This window comes from Oncorhynchus masou, chromosome 10 (genome assembly GCF_036934945.1).
Source record: "Oncorhynchus masou masou isolate Uvic2021 chromosome 10, UVic_Omas_1.1, whole genome shotgun sequence".
Taxonomy (NCBI): Eukaryota; Metazoa; Chordata; class Actinopteri; order Salmoniformes; family Salmonidae; genus Oncorhynchus; species Oncorhynchus masou.
The window spans coordinates 46166824-46187096 of NC_088221.1; the positions used below are offsets into that span (position 1 = coordinate 46166824).

At 45.7% G+C, this 20273-nt stretch overlaps 1 pseudogene; it reads right to left on the bottom strand.

Moving 5' to 3' along the window:
• Window positions 1–3284: 3284 nt before the first annotated feature.
• Window positions 3285–20273, bottom strand: LOC135546877 (NADH-ubiquinone oxidoreductase 75 kDa subunit, mitochondrial-like; annotated as a pseudogene).

Sequence of the window (20273 nt, forward strand, 5' to 3'; positions counted from 1 at the left end):
GTTCCTCGGTGTACATAATACCGACAAACTGAAATGGTCCATGCACACAGACAGTGTGTTGAATAAGGTGCAACAGCACCTCTTCAACCTCAGGAGGCTGAAAAAATGTGGCTTGTCACCGAAAACCCTCACTAACTTTTACAGGTGCACAATTGAGAGCATCCTGTCAGGCTGTATCACCGCCTGGTACGGCAACTGCATCGCCCTCAACCGCAGGGCTTTCCAGAGGGTGGTGCAGGCTGCACAGCGCATTACCGGGGGCAAACTACCTACCCTCCAGGACACTGACAACATCTGATGTCACAGGAAGGCAAAAAAGATCATCAAGGACAATAACCACCTGAGCAACTACCTGTTCACCCCGCTTCCATCCAGAAAGCAAGGTCAGTACAGGTGCATCACAGATGGGACATAGAGATTGAAAAACTGCATTTATCTCAAGGCCATCAGATTGTTAAATAGCCACCACTAGCACAGAGATGCGGCTGCCTACCTAGACCTGATATCATTGGCCAATTTAATAAATGGAACACTAGTCACTTTAATAATGCCACTTTAAGAATGTTTACATATCTCACATTACTCATCTCATATGTATATACTGTATACTTCACTAGCTATTCTTTACCATCTAGTGCATCTTAGCCACTGTCACTGCTCATCCAAATATTTTATACTATACAGTTGTAGTCGGAAGTTGACATACACTTAGGTTGGAGTCATTAAAACCCCTTTTTCAACCACTCCATACATTTCTTGTTAACAAATTATAGTTTAGGCAAGTCAGTTAGGACATCTACTTTGTGCATGACACAAGTAATTTTTCCAACAATTGTTTACAGACAGATTATTTAATTTATAATTCACTGTATCACAAGTCCAGTGGGTCAAATGTTTACATACACTAAGTTGACTGTGCCTTTAAACAGCTTGGAAAATTCCAGAAAATTATGTCATGGCATTAGAAGCATCTGATAGGCTAATTGACATCATTTGAGTCAATTGGAGGTGTACCTGTGGATGTATTTCAAGGCCAAACCTTCAAACTCAGTGCCTCTTTGCTTGACATCAAGGGGAAATCTAAAGAAATCAGATTTTTTTTGTAGACCTCCACAAGTCTGGTTCATCCAAATGCCTGAAGGTACCACGTTCATCTGTACAAACAATAGTATGCATGTATAAACACCATGGGACCACACAGCCGTCATACCACTCAGGAAGGAGAGACACATTTTGTCTCCTAGAGATGAACGTACTTTGGTGCGAAAAGTGCAAATCAATCCCAGAACAGCAAAGGACCTTGTGAAGATGCTGGAGGAAACCGGTACAAAAGTGTCTATATCCACAGTAAAACAAGTCCTATATCGACATAACCTGAAAGGCCGCTTAGCAGGGAAGAAGCCACTGCTCCAAAACCACCATAAAAAAGCCAGACTACGGTTTGCAACTGCACATGGGGACAAAAATCGTACTTTACACAAGGGGGTGGCAGCATCATGTTGTGGGGGTGCTTTGCTGCAGGAGGGACTGGTGAACTTCACAAAATAGATGGCATTATGAGGAAGTTAAATTGTGTGGATCTATTGAAGTAACATCTGAAGACATAATTCAGAAAGTTAAAGCTTGGTCGCAAATGTGTCTTCCAAATGAACAATGACCCCAAGCATACTTCCAAAGTTGTGGCAAAATGGCTTAAGGATAACAAAGTCAAGGTATTGGAGTGGCCATCACAAAGCCCCGACCTCAATCCTATGGAACATTTGTGGGCAGAACTGAAAAAAGTGTGTGCAAGCAAGGAGGCCTACAAACCACTCAGTTACACCAGCTCTGTCAGGAGGAATGGGCCAACATTCACCCAACTTATTGTGGGAAGCTTGTGGAAGGCTACCAGAAAAGTTTAACCCAAGTTAAATAATTTAAATGCAATGCTACCAAATACTAATTGAGTGCATGTTAACTTGTAACCCACTGGGAATGTGATGAAAGAAATAAAAGCTGAAATAAATCACTCTCTACTATTATTCTAACATTTCACATTCTTAAAATAAAGTGGTGATCCTAACTGACCTAAAACAGGGATTAAATGTCAGGAATTGTGAAAACTGAGTTTAAATGTATTTGGCTAAGGTGTATGTAAACTTCCGACTTCAAATGTATTCTCATCCCAGTCCTTTACCAGATTGTGTGTATTGGTTTTGTTGTGGAATTTGTTAGATATTAGGTTTGTTGTGGAATGGTTAGATATTACCTGTTAGATACTGCTGCACTGTCGGATCTAGAAGCATAAGCATTTCACTACACTCACAATAACATCTGCTAACCATGTGTATGTGACCAATAAAATTGTATTTGATGGTAATGAATTATCAGTCCTATTTTATAGAAATTTGGAAACACTGGACAGTTACTTTAATATATTTCTGTAGATGTGCAGGTTATTTCTAAATCAAATCCAATTGTATTGGTCACATACACATGGTTAGCAGATGTTAATGTGAGTGTAGCTAAATGCTTGTGCTTCTAGTTCCGACAGTGCAGTAATATAATTTAACAATTCCCCAACAACTACCTAATACACACAATCTTAAAGCGGTGAATGAGAATATGTACATATAAATATGTGGATGAGCGATGGCCGAGCGGCATAGGCAAGGTGCAATAGATGGTATAAAATACAGTATGTACATGTGATATGAGTAATGTAAGATATGTAAGCACTAATAAAGTGGAATTATTTAAAGTGGCATTGTTTAAAGTGGTGAGTGATCCATTTATTAATGTGGCCAGTGATTGGGTCTCAATGTAGGCAGCAGCCTCTGAGTTAGTGGTGGCTGTTTAGCAGTCTGATGGCCTTGAGATTGAAAAACAGCTTCCATCTCTCTGTCCCAGCTTTGATGCACCTGTACTGACCTCGCCTTCTGGATGATAGCGGTGTGAACAGGCAGTGGCTCGGGTTGTTGTTGTCCTTGATTATCTTTTTGGCCTTCCTGTGACATCGGGTGCTGTAGGTGACAGGGAGGGCAGGTAGTTTGCCCCCGGTGATGCGTTGTGCAGACCGCACCACCCTCTGGAGAACCTTGCAGTTCAAATCAAATTTTATTTGTCACATACACATGGTTGGCAGTTGAGGGCGGTGCAGTTGCCATACCAGACTTGGATACAGCCCGACAGGATGTTCTCGATTGTGCATCTGTAAAAGTTTGTCAGGGTTTTGGGAAACAAGCCAAAATTAGGCTGAAGAGGCGCTGTTGCGCCTTCTTCACCATATTCTCTGTGTGGGTGGATCATTTCAGTTTGTCTGTGCTGCGTACGCCGAGAAAATGTAAACTTTCCACCTTCTCCACTGCTGTGTGGATAGGGGGCTGCTCCCACTGCTGTTTCCTGAAGTCCACGATCATCTCCTTTGTTTTATTGACGTTGAGTGACAGTTGAACAGGCTGGAATATATTACAATGACAACTGTATGGCGTATAATAACATTTCTATGGATGTATGTAAGCCTAAGAGTTATTTCTGCCTGTGTGAGTTGGATAGACAGCTTGTACATGTAGACAGGAATGACCTGGAAAACAGATCTTAAGCATATGGATGGCTCCTCTATAGCTTGGGCTCCTTCCATCACAGCCTACACACACTTAGCCATGGTCTGGCAGGCTCTGCTTATTGGATCTGTAGACAAGAGGGATATTTTAACACAACCAGTGCTTGACTTGGGCAGGAGCTCACCGGACCCGAGTACCAGTACCTGAAATGTTCTACTGCTTGAGCTCCTGTTCCTCTTATAGAGTATTATCTCAAAAGTATTGTAGATCTCCTGCACCAAAATGTAAACAGTACCGGCACGTATTTCAGTCCAAGTCAAGCACTGAACACAACATTCACATACAGTAGGAAAGACAGACAGAGTCAGATGATGTTGGTTCAATTATTAAAATTCCATTTCTTCTTCTTTTTTTGTGAGCTCAATGCACCATCGCACCGCTTATCTAAAGATAAATTAGATCCAGACTGAACTGTGCAATGTAAGGAGTTGTAGTTTCCAACATGCCAATATTCTACGTAGTATTGTGCATAAAACATGGTAATTAACTACAATGACCAGGGTTGCCCATTTTGGGCAATATTCAGAGGTGGAAACTTTCCGTGGGAAATAGCGGGAATATAATGCAAATTCATATTAATACCATTTAAATGTAGATGTTTTTTTGCATTGGATATATTTACCATATCATATGGAGCAGGAAACATAAACCTTTACCTTATCATAAGTAGACATAATTGCAAATGATTAAATCCTTCCAATAAAAATAATATTTAAAAAATTTTAGTTACAAATTTAACTTTAAATAAATGAGTTGACTCTTCACATGGGATGATTTCACTGAACAACAAAAGAAAGGAAATATTGAATTATCCCCAACGATCCTTTGCATCTGTAAAATTATTGTCTAGAAACTAAAGCTTTGGTTGTCTTCCTCTCAGGCTTCCATGTCTTCTCCCTGGACCTCCTCAATGTCCACCTCTTGAACATCAGACTCTGAGGCCTCATCTTCACCTTCACTTTCCAACCTTGTTGAGGATGGCTCATTGTCAGGCTCAAAAATCCTCACATTTTCCCAGAATGCCACCAATTCTTCAACCCTTGTATTGGTCAGCGTGTTGAGGGCTTTGGTGTGTGTGTTCCCAAACAAGGACCAGTTGAGCTCTGAGGCGGCTGATGTTGGTGGGATTTGGAGGATGATGGAGGCAACAGGGGAAAAGAGCCTCAAATCCACCAAGTCCCTTCCACCAGGTGGCTGATGAGATATGTTGGCACGACTGCCATATTGCATCTCGGCTACGAGAACGTACGAGGGAGAAGAGGTCTGATTGCGGCTCCAATCGCTCACTCAAGGATCCCACCGTGCATCTGATGAACTCCGGTAGTCCCTGGCGTCTTCGTCCCCGAGGGAATCCAGGTTTACCCGAGTTCCTCCAAGAGCCTCCGAAGACTGCCGATTTGCCTTTTCCCGAGCCGATGCAGCTCGGCAGGGCTGGGCTGTCTCCAGCTGAACGCGGATACAGACTTAACACCCAGAGGTGTCTGTATTGCGGTACTGCCGGTCATTATGTGTCTACCTGTTCCTCCAAGAAACCGAGCTCATTGGTAGTAATGAGTACTCTGGTGTTTCTTAAGGATAATGTTGCTTCTCCCCCTACTCGCCCCCCTCTCCTCACCATGCCACCCTGCTGTGGGGTGACCAGTCCAAGTCTCTCCAGATACTCATCGACTCGGGAGCCGATATGAGTCTTATGGACGTTACCATGGCGTCCGAGCTGGGCATCCCCACTCAACCCCTCTCCACTCCCATGGATGTTAGAGTGCTGGATGGGCGCTCTATAGGCCGGGTCACCCACCGTACCGCTCCCATCAACTTATGAGTGTCGGTGAACCACAGCAAGACGATCCAATTCCTGCTAATTGAGTCTCCACAGGTTCTTGTGGTATTGGGATTCTCTTGGCTCCAGCGACACAATCCATTGATTAACTGGTCTACTAATGCCATCGTGGGCTGGAGCCCGTTCTGCCACGCCCACTGCCTGAAATCCTCTCTGCCTGCCCCGGGACATCTTCCTGGGTTGGAGATTGTTCCAAAACTCTCCGCCATTCCCACAGAGTATCAGGACCTCCGGGAGGGGTTCAGACCCGAGCCATTTCGCTTCCAGAACACTGACCGGTACCCAAGGAGGTTAAGCCGAATACGCTGGCACGCCCAGAAGCCGAGACATTTCCACCGCTGCTCCAAAATTTATAGCCCCTCTGCTGTTTGTCCTCTGTTGCCCCGTACCCTCCGTATACTTCCTACTTTTCATGTGTCTAGATGTAAACCCATGTCTCACAGCCCTTTGTCTCCTGTTTCGAGGCCCACCCCTCTCCCCCGTCTCATCGACGTCCAACAGGCATACAGGGTGAGACGTCGGGGCAGCGGATTCCAGTACCTGGTTGACTGAGAGGGTTATGGCCCGAAGGAGAGCTGCTGGGTCTCCGCTAGAGACGTCCTAGACCCAGGCCTCATCTCTGAATTCCAACACGGACACCCCGGTCAGCCAGGTGGCGTCCCTAGGTGTGTGTGTGTGTGGGGGGGGGGTACTGTCACACCCTGATCTGTTTCACCTGTCCTTGTTTGACCCCCCCCCCAGGTGTCGCCCATCTTCCCCACTTATCTCCTGCCTATGTTTCTGTCTGTCTGTGCCAGTTCGTCTTGTTTGTTCAAGCCAACCAGCATTTTGTCTCAGCTCCTGCTTGTCCCCAGTCTCTCTTCTTCTTGTCCTCCTGGTTTTGAACCTTGCCTGTCCTAACTCTGAGCCTGCCTGCCATCCTGTGCCTTTGCCCCTACTCTGGATTTCCGACCTCTGCCTGACCTGACCCTGGGCCTGCCTGCCGTCCTGTACCTTGGCCCCACTACTCTGGATTGTTGACCCCTGCCTGACTTGACTTGTCGTTTGCCTGCTCCTGTTGTTGCAATAAACATTGTTACGTCAACACAGTCTGCAGTTGGGTCTTACCTTAAACCCAATACTCATTAGTGTGCAAGATCTTGAGAATCAGTTGAACATGTTATGGAAGAATGCACTGTGCATGCAGAGGGTTGCAATTCCATTGAATTGGGGATAGTTTAACCAAAATATGGCACAAGACCTAGAATTGCCTTATGTGTATCCCACAAAAGGTTCACTAACCACTTGGCTACCTGCCGCCCCAAAATTGAATTCTGTAACACAGAATAAAATAATTAATAAAAGTCCCAGGATGGTAGTGACTGCCCGTTAATGCGTATTAACCATAGTTTATTCACACGACTTGAATCAAATATTTCACTTGTGTAGGTTATATTACATTTGTTTTATTTGATTACTTTATTATTTCATCTCTTCTCTATCAAGCTGCTGTCTGGGGGAAAACAATAATTTCATAGTTCAAAGTAAATAAGGCATACTTGTATGACTGCTGAATACCAACTATCAATCACTTAGATCATATTTTCAGGTAGAGATACCCTGGAATTTTGCTTAAATTCATCAAAAAAGTTAGTTTTAGAGCATTGGGCCAGTAAAACAAAAGGTTGCTGGTTCGAATCCCCGAGCTGACAAGGTATAAACCTGTCGTTCTGCCCCTGAACAAGGCAGTTAATCCACTGTTCCCCGGTAGGCTGTCAGTGTAAATAAGAATTAGTTCTTAACAGACTTGCCTAGTTAAATAAAGGTTCAATTTAAAAAATTCAACCCACATAATGGGCACATAATCCGGCTACCCGGATAAAGCACTAAATAAACTTCAGTTAGTGCTAAATACGGCTGCTAGAATCCTGACTAGAACCAAAAAATTTGATCATATTACTCCAGTGCTAGCCTCCCTACACTGGCTTCCTGTCAAGGCAAGGGCTGATTTCAAGGTTTTACTGCTAACCTACAAAGCATTACATGGGCTTGCTCCCACCTATCTCCTTGATTTGGTCCTGCCGTACATACCTACACGTACGCTATGGTCACAAGACGCAGGCCTCCTAATTGTCCCTAGAATTTCTAAGTAAACAGCTGGAGGCAGGGCTTTCTCCTGTAGAGCTCCATTTTTATGGAATGGTCTGCCTACCCATGTGAGAGATGCAAACTCGGTCCCAACCTTTAAGTCTTTACTGAAGACTCATCTCTTCAGTGGGTCATTTGGTTGTGTAGTCTAGCCCAGGAGTGTGAAGGTGAACGGAAAGGCTCTGGAGCAACGAACCGCCCTTGCTGTCTCTGCCTGGCCGGTTCCCCTCTTTCCACTGGGATTCTCTGCCTCTAAACCTATTACAGGGGCTGAATCACTGGCTTACTAGTGCTCTTTCATACCGTCCCTAGGAGGGGTGCGTCACTTGAGTGGGTTGAGTCACTGATGTGAACTTCCTGTCTGGGTTGGCGCCCCCCCTTAGGTTGTGCCGTGGCGGAGATCTTTGTGGGTTATACTCGGCCTTGTCTCAGGATGGTAAGTTGGTGGTTGAAGATATCCCTCTAGTGGTGTGGGGGCTGTGCTTTGGCAAAGTGGGTGGGGTTATATCCTTCCTGTTTGGCCCTGTCCGGAGGTGTCCTATATAAATAAAATTGACAGAATGCATAATTCATTTAATGTGTAAAAATACATAATCTAAACCAAAATCCGTGATTATCTTTTAATAATGGAACCGAAACCGACCTCAAAAAGCACTAATCGCTCTGCACAACTCGCCTGTCATGTAAAAGTTTTGAACACTGAGCAGTGGAGGGACCAGAGGCCCTGTGAGGACAGTCTGATTCACATCCTGCGGTAGAAGACAGACATTATTAGTTAACAACCTCACTAACCATAGGCATGAGAGAATAATGTCAAAATAACAGTAACATGTTTATATGAGGGGTTTTCCTTAGGCCAACTATGTCCGTCATTAGAGGACCACTAACTATATTCTGTATGGCGCTCCAGGGAGGAGAGAGGGGTGTGTGTGAGTGTACTATCATCATAGCGCAAACCTCCGCCAATCTGTCACGCACCTCATCCATGGTGTTGTAGAGCAATGTCACTCCAGCAAGCTTTAGGGTAACCCCGCCCCCACAACAATGATGCTCACTCATGAAATGACTTCTGAACACATTCACTGACTAGTGTGGTGAAACATTAGTTTACCTCGGATATGGCAGAATGATCTTCCAATCCTGCCTGGCCATGCCTGGAGCAGTCACATCCAGCCTGGTCTGCTGGTCGCGCCCCTCAGTGTTCACATAGGTGCTACATTTCTCTGTGTACGCTGCTCCAGGGAGAATGATGTCAGCCATCGCCGCCCCAGCGCCTCCATGGTGCCCTGTGTAGAGGTCTGACACTAAAAATACATTCAGTCTGACACAAGACTCAATTAAAGATCATGGATATTAATTCTAAGTGCTGCACATCTGATAATGTTTTTTTTTTGTGTATCTGTTGTGGAAGAGCGTTGCAGCCAGCATCTGCCCCAAGGAGGAACAGGAAATGGGGTAAGTGACAGATAAACAAAGAGGGAGTTGGCTATGAAAACTGATCTGTCAATAGCATTTCAAAAAAATTCACCATCAATCTAAACGTGAGCTCAGGTACAGTAGTAGATATTAGCTGTGAAGCACATTGAGAACCTTCCAGCATTCTCCTACTCCACTGCTGGCATTATGAGCAATGGTGGACACGGCTGTGTTTATAGCGACTCCATTCCGCTCTCTGCAGGGAAACAGCACCACTACAGGATGCTTTGCCTTGGCAAGAACCTAGGAACAAGATTTTTAATAATTGTTGACATAGTGAATTCTCTATGACTACACTTAGTGACCAACCATCAGACATGTGTCAATAGTAGATGATTCCCTTATAGAAGGGGTTGGTCCCAGAAACTATTTCCTGCAGGACCTTAGCAGACTCCCCCAGATAATCGTACGTGTAGGTCAGGTCCACCTCCTGCCCCACCAAGGCCACCTACAGCTTGTTGTGAAGCCAACTACCAGGGGTACATGAAGTACCCATAGAATACCACCAGTCACGTTTCAGATTTATAGTTTCCACTTAAAGACAGAGTGTAAATCAGGAGCTGGAAGCAGTTATTTACATGCACATTGAGATGCCAGTGATTTTCGACAGCACTTAAATCCCATCCCGACCTCCCAGCTATACCTCTTTCTGATGCGTGCGTTGAAAAGTGGTGCCTCATAGTGTGGGTTGGTGCCAACTAGGAGCAGCCAATCAGCCTCTTCAATGCCAGCGATGCAGGAATTCAGAAGGTAGTTTGAGCGCTGGTCAAATCTAAAGGAAATACAACCCAGATCAGGAATGTTCCACTGTTCCCCTCAGGCTCGGCCAGTGTTTCCCCTATATTCATTTAGCTTTTGCGCTAGCATCCTAGTTGTTCCTGTAGACTTCTAGTCATTGTGCTAACGCTAGTTAGCAATGGCTTGCGAAACTACCTTCAAATCGATGGAGGTTATGATATCGTGAAGGACCTTGAGCGTGGCTGAGGTGCACCCATGACCAGCTCTGAAACCAGATTGCACAGCGGAGAAGGTACGGTGGGATTCGAAATGGTCGGTAATCTGTTTGTTGACTTGGCTTTAAAAGATGTTGGAAAGGCAGGGTAGGATGGATATAGGTCTATTATAGTTTGGGTCTAGAGTGTCTCCCCCTTTGAAGGGGGGAATGACCGTGGCAGCTTTCCAATCTTTGGGAATCTCAGACGATACGAAAAAGAGGTTGAACAGGCTAGTAATAGGGGTTGCAACAATTTCGGCAGATAATTTTAGAAAGAAAGGGTCCAGATTGTCTAGCCCGGCTGATTTGTAGGGGTCCAGATTTTGCAGCTTTTTCAGAACATCAGCTGACTGGATTTGGGAGAAGGAGAAATGGGGAAGGCTTGGGTGAGTTGCTGTGGGGGGTGCAGTGCTGTTGACCAGGGTAGGGGTAGCCAGGTGGAAAGCATAGCCAGCTGTAGAAAAATGCTTATTGAAATTCTCAATTAGAGTGGATTTATCAGTGGTGACAGTGTTTCCTATCTTCAGTGCAGTGGGCAGCTGGGAGGAGGTGTTCTTATTCTCCATGGACTTTACAGTGTCCCAGAACTTTTTCGAGTTAGTGTTACAGGAAGCAAATTTCTACTTGAAAAAGCTAGCCTTGGCTTTTCTAACTGCCTGTGTATAATGGTTTCTAGCTTCCCTGAAAAGCTGCATATCACGGGGGCTGTTCGATGCTAATGTAGAACGCCATAGGATGTTTTTGTGTTGGTTAAGGGCAGTCAGGTCTGGGGAGAACCAAGGGCTATATCTGTTCCTGGTTGTAAATTTCTTGAATGGTGCATGCTTATTTAAGATGGTTAGGAATGCATTTAAGAAAAATAACCAGGCATCCTCTACCGACAGGATAAGATCAATATCCTTCTAGGATACCCCGGCCAGGTCGATTAGAAAGGCCTGCTCACTGAAGTGTTTCAGGGAGTGTTTGACAGTGATGAGTGGAGGTCGTTTGACCGCTGACCCATTACAGATGCAGGCAATGAGGCAGTGATCGCTGAGATCTTGGTTGAAGACAGCAGAGGTGTATTTAGAGGGCAAGTTGGTTAGGATGATATCTATGAGGGTGCCTGTGTTTACGGCTTTGGGGTGGTACCTGGTAGGTTCATTGATAATTTGTGTGAGATTGAGGGCATCAAGCTTAGATTGTAGGATGGCTGGGGTGTTAAGCATGTTCCAGTTTAGGTCGCCTAGCAGCACGAGCTATGAAGATAGATGGGGGGAAATCAGTTCACATATGGTTTCCAGTGCACATCTGGGGGCAGAGGGTAGTTTATAGCAGGCGGCAATGGTGAGAGACTTGTTTTTAGAGGTGGATTTTTAAAAGTAGAAGCTCGAATTGTTTGGGTACAGATCTGGATAGTAAGACAGAACTATGCAGGCTATCTCTGCAGTAGATTGCAACACCGCCCCCTTTGGCAGTTCTGTCTTGTCGGAAAATGTTATAGTTAAGGATGGAAATGTCAGGGTTTTTGGTGGTCTTCCTGAGCCAGGATTCAGACATGGCTAGGATATCTGGGTTGGCAGAGTGTGCTAGGGCAGTGGATAAAACAAACTTAGGGAGGAGGCTTCTAATGTTAACATGCATGAAACCAAGGCTTTTACGGTTACAGAAGTCAACAAATGATAGCACCTGGAGAATGGGAATGGAGCTAGGCATTGCAGGGCCTGGATTAACCTCTGGATTAACCTCCACACACCAGAGGAACAGAGGAGGAGTAGGATAAGGGTACGGCTAAAGGCTAAAATAACTGGTTGTCTCGTATGTTTTCACATTTTCATTTCACTTCATTACAGTACAACGGTTTGATTTGTTTGATCGTAGCTAGCTAGCTACATAGCCGTCTTTGTATCTAAGACAATTGTGTAGTCTGGAGCGATTTTCTAGGTTAGCTAGCCAGCTATTGTCGTTCTTTTAACGTAACGTTACGTAATCAACACTGCTAGCTAGCCAGCTAGCCCCCGAATAGCAGCACTGTAGAAACTATTACACTCGACGGAACGACTTGATTAGTGTAGTGTCAACAACGTAGCCACTGCCAGCTAGCCTACTCCAGCAGTACTGTATCATTTCAATCATTTTAGTCAATAAGATTCTTGCTACGTAAGCTTAACGTTCTGAACATTCGATAAGTGTAGTCCACTTGTCATTCCAATCTCCTTTGCATTAGCGTAGCCTCTTCTGTAGCCTGTCAACTATGTGTCTATCTATCCCTGTTCTCTCCTCTCTGCACAGACCATACAAACGCTCCACACCACGTGGCCGCGGCCACCCTAATCTGGTGGTCCCAGCGCGCACGACCCACGTGGAGTTCCAGGTCTCCGGTAGCCTCTGGAACTGCCGATCTGCGGCCAACAAGGCAGAGTTCATCTCAGCCTATGCCTCCCTCCAGTCCCTCGACTTCTTGGCACTGACGGAAACATGGATCACCACAGACAACACTGCTACTCCTACTGCTCTCTCTTCGTCCGCCCACGTGTTCTCGCACACCCCGAGAGCTTCTGGTCAGCGGGGTGGTGGCACCGGGATCCTCATCTCTCCCAAGTGGTCATTCTCTCTTTCTCCCCTTACCCATCTGTCTATCGCCTCCTTTGAATTCCATGCTGTCACAGTTACCAGCCCTTTCAAGCTTAACATCCTTATTATTTATCGCCCTCCAGGTTCCCTCGGAGAGTTCATCAATGAGCTTGATGCCTTGATAAGCTCCTTTCCTGAGGACGGCTCACCTCTCACAGTCCTGGGCGACTTTAACCTCCCCACGTCTACCTTTGACTCATTCCTCTCTGCCTCCTTCTTTCCACTCCTCTCCTCTTTTGACCTCACCCTCTCACCTTCCCCCTACTCACAAGGCAGGCAATACGCTCGACCTCATCTTTACTAGATGCTGTTCTTCCACTAACCTCATTGCAACTCCCCTCCAAGTCTCCGACCACTACCTTGTATCCTTTTCCCTCTCGCTCTCATCCAACACTTCCCACACTGCCCCTACTCGGATGGTATCGCGCCGTCCCAACCTTCGCTCTCTCTCCCCCGCTACTCTCTCCTCTTCCATCCTATCATCTCTTCCCTCTGCTCATACCTTCTCCAACCTATCTCCTGATTCTGCCTCCTCAACCCTCCTCTCTTCCCTTTCTGCATCCTTTGACTCTCTATGTCCCCTATCCTCCAGGCCGGCTCGGTCCTCCCCCCCGCTCCGTGGCTCGACGACTCATTGCGAGCTCACAGAACAGTGCTCCGGGCAGCCGAGCGGAAATGGAGGAAAACTCGCCTCCCTGCGGACCTGGCATCCTTTCACTCCCTCCTCTCTACATTTTCCTCCTCTGTCTCTGCTGCTAAAGCCACTTTCTTCCACTCTAAATTCCAAGCATCTGCCTCTAACCCTAGGAAGCTCTTTGTCACCTTCTCCTCCCTCCTGAATCCTCCTCCCCCTCCCCCCCCTCCTCCCTCTCTGCAGATGACTTCGTCAACCATTTTGAAAAGAAGGTCGACGACATCAAAGTCAAACGACACCGCTGGTTCTGATCACACTGCCCTACCCTGTGCTCTGACCTCTTTCTCCCCTCTCTCTCCAGATGAAATCTCGCTTCTTGTGACGGCCGGCCGCCCAACAACCTGCCCGCTTGACCCTATCCCCTCCTCTCTTCTCCAGACCATTTCCGGAGACCTTCTCCCTTACCTCACCTCGCTCATCAACTCATCCCTGACCGCTGGCTACGTCCCTTCCGTCTTCAAGAGAGCGAGAGTTGCACCCTTTCTGAAAAAACCTACACTCGATCCCTCCGATGTCAACAACTACAGACCAGTATCCCTTCTTTCTTTTCTCTCCAAAACTCTTGAACGTGCCGTCCTTGGCCAGCTCTCCCGCTATCTCTCTCAGAATGACCTTCTTGATCCAAATCAGTCAGGTTTCAAGACTAGTCATTCAACTGAGACTGCTCTTCTCTGTATCACGGAGGCGCTCCGCACTGCTAAAGCTAACTCTCTCTCCTCTGCTCTCATCCTTCTAGACCTATCAGCTGCCTTCGACACTGTGAACCATCAGATCCTCCTCTCCACCCTCTCCGAGTTGGGCATCTCCGGTGCGGCCCACGCTTGGATTGCGTCCTACCTGACAGGTCGCTCCTACCAGGTGGCGTGGCGAGAATCTGTCTCCTCGCCACGCGCTCTCACCACTGGTGTCCCCCAGGGCTCTGTTCTAGGCCCTCTCCTATTCTCGCTATACACCAAGTCACTTGGCTCTGTCATAACCTCACATGGTCTCTCCTATCATTGCTATGCAGACGACACACAATTAATCTTCTCCTTTCCCCCTTCTGATGACCAGGTGGCGAATCGCATCTCTGCATGTCTGGCAGACATATCAGTGTGGATGACGGATCACCACCTCAAGCTGAACCTCGGCAAGACGGAGCTGCTCTTCCTCCCGGGGAAGGACTGCCCGTTCCATGATCTCGCCATCACGGTTGACAACTCCATTGTGTCCTCCTCCCAGAGCGCTAAGAACCTTGGCGTGATCCTGGACAACACCCTGTCGTTCTCAACTAACATCAAGGCGGTGGCCCGTTCCTGTAGGTTCATGCTCTACAACATCCGCAGAGTACGACCCTGCCTCACACAGGAAGCGGCGCAGGTCCTAATCCAGGCACTTGTCATCTCCCGTCTGGATTACTGCAACTCGCTGTTGGCTGGGCTCCCTGCCTGTGCCATTAAACCCCTACAACTCATCCAGAACGCCGCAGCCCGTCTGGTGTTCAACCTTCCCAAGTTCTCTCACGTCACCCCGCTCCTCCGCTCTCTCCACTGGCTTCCAGTTGAAGCTCGCATCCGCTACAAGACCATGGTGCTTGCCTACGGAGCTGTGAGGGGAACGGCACCGCAGTACCTCCAGGCTCTGATCAGGCCCTACACCCAAACAAGGGCACTGCGTTCATCCACCTCTGGCCTGCTCGCCTCCCTACCACTGAGGAAGTACAGTTCCCGCTCAGCCCAGTCAAAACTGTTCGCTGCTCTGGCTCCCCAATGGTGGAACAAACTCCCTCACGACGCCAGGACAGCGGAGTCAATCACCACCTTCCGGAGACACCTGAAACCCCACCTCTTCAAGGAATACCTAGGATAGGATAAAGCAATCCTTCTCACCCCCCCCTTAAATGATTTAGATGCACTATTGTAAAGTGGCTGTTCCACTGATGTCAGAAGGTGAATTCACCAATTTGTAAGTCGCTCTGGATAAGAGCGTCTGCTAAATGACTTAAATGTAAATGTAAATGTATGTTCAGAATAGAGAGTAAAAGGAGTAGATTTCTGGGCACGGTAGAATAGATTCAAGGCATAACGTACAGACAAATGTATGGTAGGATGTGAGTACAGAGGTGGTAAACCTGTGCATAGACTGACGATGAAAGAGATATTGTCCTTAGAAATATAATTTAAACCAGGTGATGTCACCGCATGTGTGGTAGGTGGAACTAAAGTGTTAAATAAGGCGTATTGAGCAGGGCTAGAGGCTCTACAATGAAATAAGGCAATAAATATTAACCAAAACAGCAATGGACAAGGCATATTGACGTTAGCGAGAGGCATGAGTTGCCGAGTGATCATAGGAGTCCAGTGAGAGGCTTCAGGCAGCTTGCGGGCTGGGGATAGCAAGCTAGCAGAAGGTCCTTGGAGGGACGTCGCGACGGAAGAAAGTCTGTTGTGGCCCCCTCGTGCTGTTACGTTGGCAGATGGATCAGCAGGGCTCCGTGTGGTAAACCAGGCCAATTGGCAGAATAGGTATAGTGGCCAGAGAATTTGTCCGATGGGCCTCTTAAGCTAACAGCCCGATGTGCTCTGGACAGCTAGCAGGTCGCGGCTAGCATGCTAGCAGATGGGATTTCAGGGGATGAAGAGACGGCGGAGCCAGTTGATAAAACACCCATCGGGCGAATCACGTCGGTGGTCCAGTCGTGACGAGTCAGCGGGGGTCCAAGCCAGTTGGCAAAAAGAGGTATTGTAGCCCAACCTCTTTGGCGAGTCAGGAGATGGGCCTAGCAAGGCTAGCTCCAGGCTAATTGGTTATTGCTTCGGGACAGTGACGTTAGCCAGGAGTGGCAACTCGAATAGCAGCTAGCGAGCTGCGATGATCCAGGTGAAAGAAGAAAAAAAAGGTTCGGAGGAATCCTGAGATTTGGGGAAAAATAAGTCAGAATTGCTCTGATTTGAGTGCAGACTGACTTGAGTTGTCAGTTCTAGTTAGCTGGCTAGCTTCTGTTGGGGTTCCGGTTCAGGCGACGGATCAGCAGGGCTCCATATGGTGGGTATAGTGGCCAAAGAATTTGTCCGATGGGCCTATTAAGCTAACAGTCCGATGTAGTTTAGACAGCTAGCGGGCCGTGCCTAACTAGTAGCCAGTTAGCTGGCTAGCTTTTGATGAGTTGATGAGTTCTTAAGTATAAAAATAGCAGATCCGTACCACATTGGGTGAGGCGGGTTGCAAGAGAGTATATTCAGTCCGTAGATGGAAAGAGAGATTAAAATATGAAATATATATACAAAAAAAAACAAGGAAAAACAATGTTTACAAGGGACAGGAAGGGCAAGACAAAAACACACATCCGACTGCTACGCCATCTTGGAGAAAGTCTATATACTACTACTTGGACTCTATTCCAAGAGCCGACTTGTACTGTATACACAACAGAGTGCACATACCTGGTCTCCCAGGGACAGGAAGTGAGGGCATACGGCTTGGAAGTCAATGCTCCCACAGGGCGTACGTCAATCACATTCCCAGATAGCGCAGACATCTTCTCCACATGAATGCCAATCTGCAGGTCCCCTGCCAGTGGTCCCCAGATCCTCCACACCTGTAATCTCACTGGCAAAGCTACAAAGGGGAAAAACCTTATTTGGCGCATAGATGTCTGTCCCCTTTGAAATTCTTGGTAATAATTAGGTGTTGCCCTCTATAATGAATGCTTCCAAGGTGGACCATACTATGATTACTAGCCTGACTCACCGGACTCAGTGGGTGGCTGGATACAGCGGGTCATGACGGTCTTGATAAAAGGACCAATGCTCTCGTCCTCCACAGCTCTCTTGCGCTCTAAGCGGCTCCGGTCACTGGTCCTGCACAGATCAGCACACAATGGCAACATGTTCCTTTAAGAAGTCCAATGCCAAAAACCTTGTTGCCAGTCCCTCCCAGAGGCTGAACCATTATCATGACTAACCAGTCCCTCCCACGGGCTGAACCATCATCATGACTAACCAGTCCCTCCCAGAGGCTGAACCATCATCATGACTAACCAGTCCCTCCCACAGGCTGAACCATCATCATGACTAACCAGTCCCTCCCACAGGCTAAACCATCATCATGACTAACCAGTCCCTCCCAGAGGCTGAACCATCATCATGACTAACCAGTCCCTCCCACAGGCTGAACCATCATCATGACTAACCAGTCCCTCCCACGGGCTGAACCATTATCATGACTAACCAGTCCCTCCCAGAGGCTGAACCATCATCATGACTAACCAGTCCCTCCCACAGGCTGAACCATCATCATGACTAACCAGTCCCTCCCACGGGCTGAACCATCATCATGACTAACCAGTCCCTCCCACGGGCTGAACCATCATCATGACTAACCAGTCCCTCCCAGAGGCTGAACCATTATCATGACTAACCAGGCTGAACCATCATCATGACTAACCAGTCCCTCCCAGAGGCTGAACCATCATCAATGACTAATCTCTAAATGAGGCTTAGAAGCTTTTGGAAACAATGATGTTACGTTTTTACATGAAGGTCACATTCTGCCCCCGGGTCACAAGTTGGGCAGTCTAAAGGGTGATTGGCCAACAGAAACTCCATCACACCCTGGCTACCGGAAGACGTAGGTAAAAGTTATTAAAAAAAACACTAGAATACTGGTGATTATCACCAAATAAGAAGGTAATGCAAACATCACTATAGAGAAACAGACTATCAAAGGGATGATGTGTTTGCAGTTGATTCTACCTACCTACTATTCCTTATCTTGTCAAGAGTCGGTTCACATGTTCCAACCCTCCAGGGCTAATGAGTGGCACAACGGTCTAACGCACTGCGTCTCAGTGATAGAGTCGTCACTACAGACCCTGGTTCGATTCCGGGCTGTATCACAACTCATAGTTGGTAACAGAAGCGAGGAATATGCACTCCCACCTTTTCACATTCCTAAAAAAGAAAACAAACAAAAAACTTCAAGAAGCCTGATTTCATTTGCCGAAACGGTTACTATCTACAAAATTGAGACAAGATGCTCTATTCTACAGTCAGATACAGTGAGTAGAGCCCCTGCTACCTGCAGCACTGCAGCTTCTGGTTCCACTATGAGTGGCTTCCCATCCGCACACACCGCCAGGTTACTTCCTGCTTGCTGTAGCTGTGGTGCGGACTACAAGTACAGATGACAAACCCCACATCGTCTGCATCCTTGCACACTGCGTCTCACACAATGATGTCGGCTTTATTAGTATCACCAGTACATCACGCGTTAGTTAAATGTGAAGTGTACTATCACAATAAAAGGTAGTCTTAACAAACCACCTATACTAAATTGAGCAGATCTGATCACCATTTCGGCAACGGCCTGGCACCTATTCTCATTCCCTCCTTGGTTCATCTGTAATCTTGCAGATAATCCAGGAATGGAATAAGGGACAACATGGGCACACTTCTTACTCCTGCAGCTGTGATAACAGATCATGATAATAATAATTATTATTATTATTATAATAAATCATGCTATAATAATGGGAATCATAATAATACGAATGCTAATAATTCTAATAATAATGATCATGCGAATAATAATAATAATACTATTAATAATACGAATAATAATGCTAATAATACTACGTATGCCGATAATGGTAATAATAATGCTAATAATACTAATAATAATGACCATGAGAATAATGCTAATAATAATACTAATAATAATGCTAATAATAATGCTAATAATAATACTAATGATAATGCTAATAATAATGTTAATAATACTATGCATGCCGATAATGCTAATAATAATGCTAATAATACTAATAATAATGACCATGAGAATAATGCTAATAATAATACTAATAATAATGCTAATAATAATACTAATGATAATGCTAATGATAATGCTAATAATACTACGCATGCCGATAATGCTAATAATACTAATAATAATGCTAATAATACTAATAATAATGACCATGACAATAATGTTAATAATAATACTAATGATTTGTAAGTCGCTCTGGATAAGAGTGTCTGCTAAATGACTTAAATGTAAATGTAAATGATAATGCTAATAATAATACCAAGAATAATACTCATGCCGATAATGCTAATAATGCTAATAATAATATGAATAATAATACCAAGAATAATACTCATGCCGATAATACTAATAATACTAACAAGAATGATAATAATGCTAATAATAATGCTAATAATACTAATGCTGATAATGCTAATAATGCTAATAATACTAATGCTAATCATGCTAATAATACTAATAATAATGCTAATAATAATGCTAATAATAATGCTAATAATAATGCTAATAATAATGCTAATAATACTTATGATGATAATAACAATACTAATGACAACTGTTGTGCTGCTTTTTGACTGTAACACCAGTGTTATACTAGCAGGGGAATATGAATGGTAATTCACCATATGTCTGCCTTGATGTTTATAAAACTCCACATACCCCCTCTCTACTCTTGCTCAGTGGTACCCAGAACTATATATGTGACCTCTTGGTTACGGTGACACCGTTCTGCCGAAGACATCCAAAGCCCAAGGTGCCCGACCCTTTCTGGAAGGGGCTGTAGCCCTGCTTGGAATATTTAGCCTACATTGGCTATTGGTTGAGAAGCATAGCTCATTCTAGCTAGGTATGTCAGGGTGGGCAATTGGAAATGTGAATCAGGCCAAGTTGGAGGTAATAATGCATTTAAGTAATAGTTTATTGAGATGCATGAATACACCACACCAGGCTTACATTAGGCTGTAGCCTACAAATAGCTATACTATGTGGTTGTAGGCTAAAGCCTACTGCAAATTCTTGTTGTTTCTCCTGAACTGGCCGAATGCACAGAGCTATCCTTCAGCTATCCTTCAGCCATCCTTCAGCCATCCTTCAGCCAACCTTCAGCTTCAGCCATCCTTCAGCCAT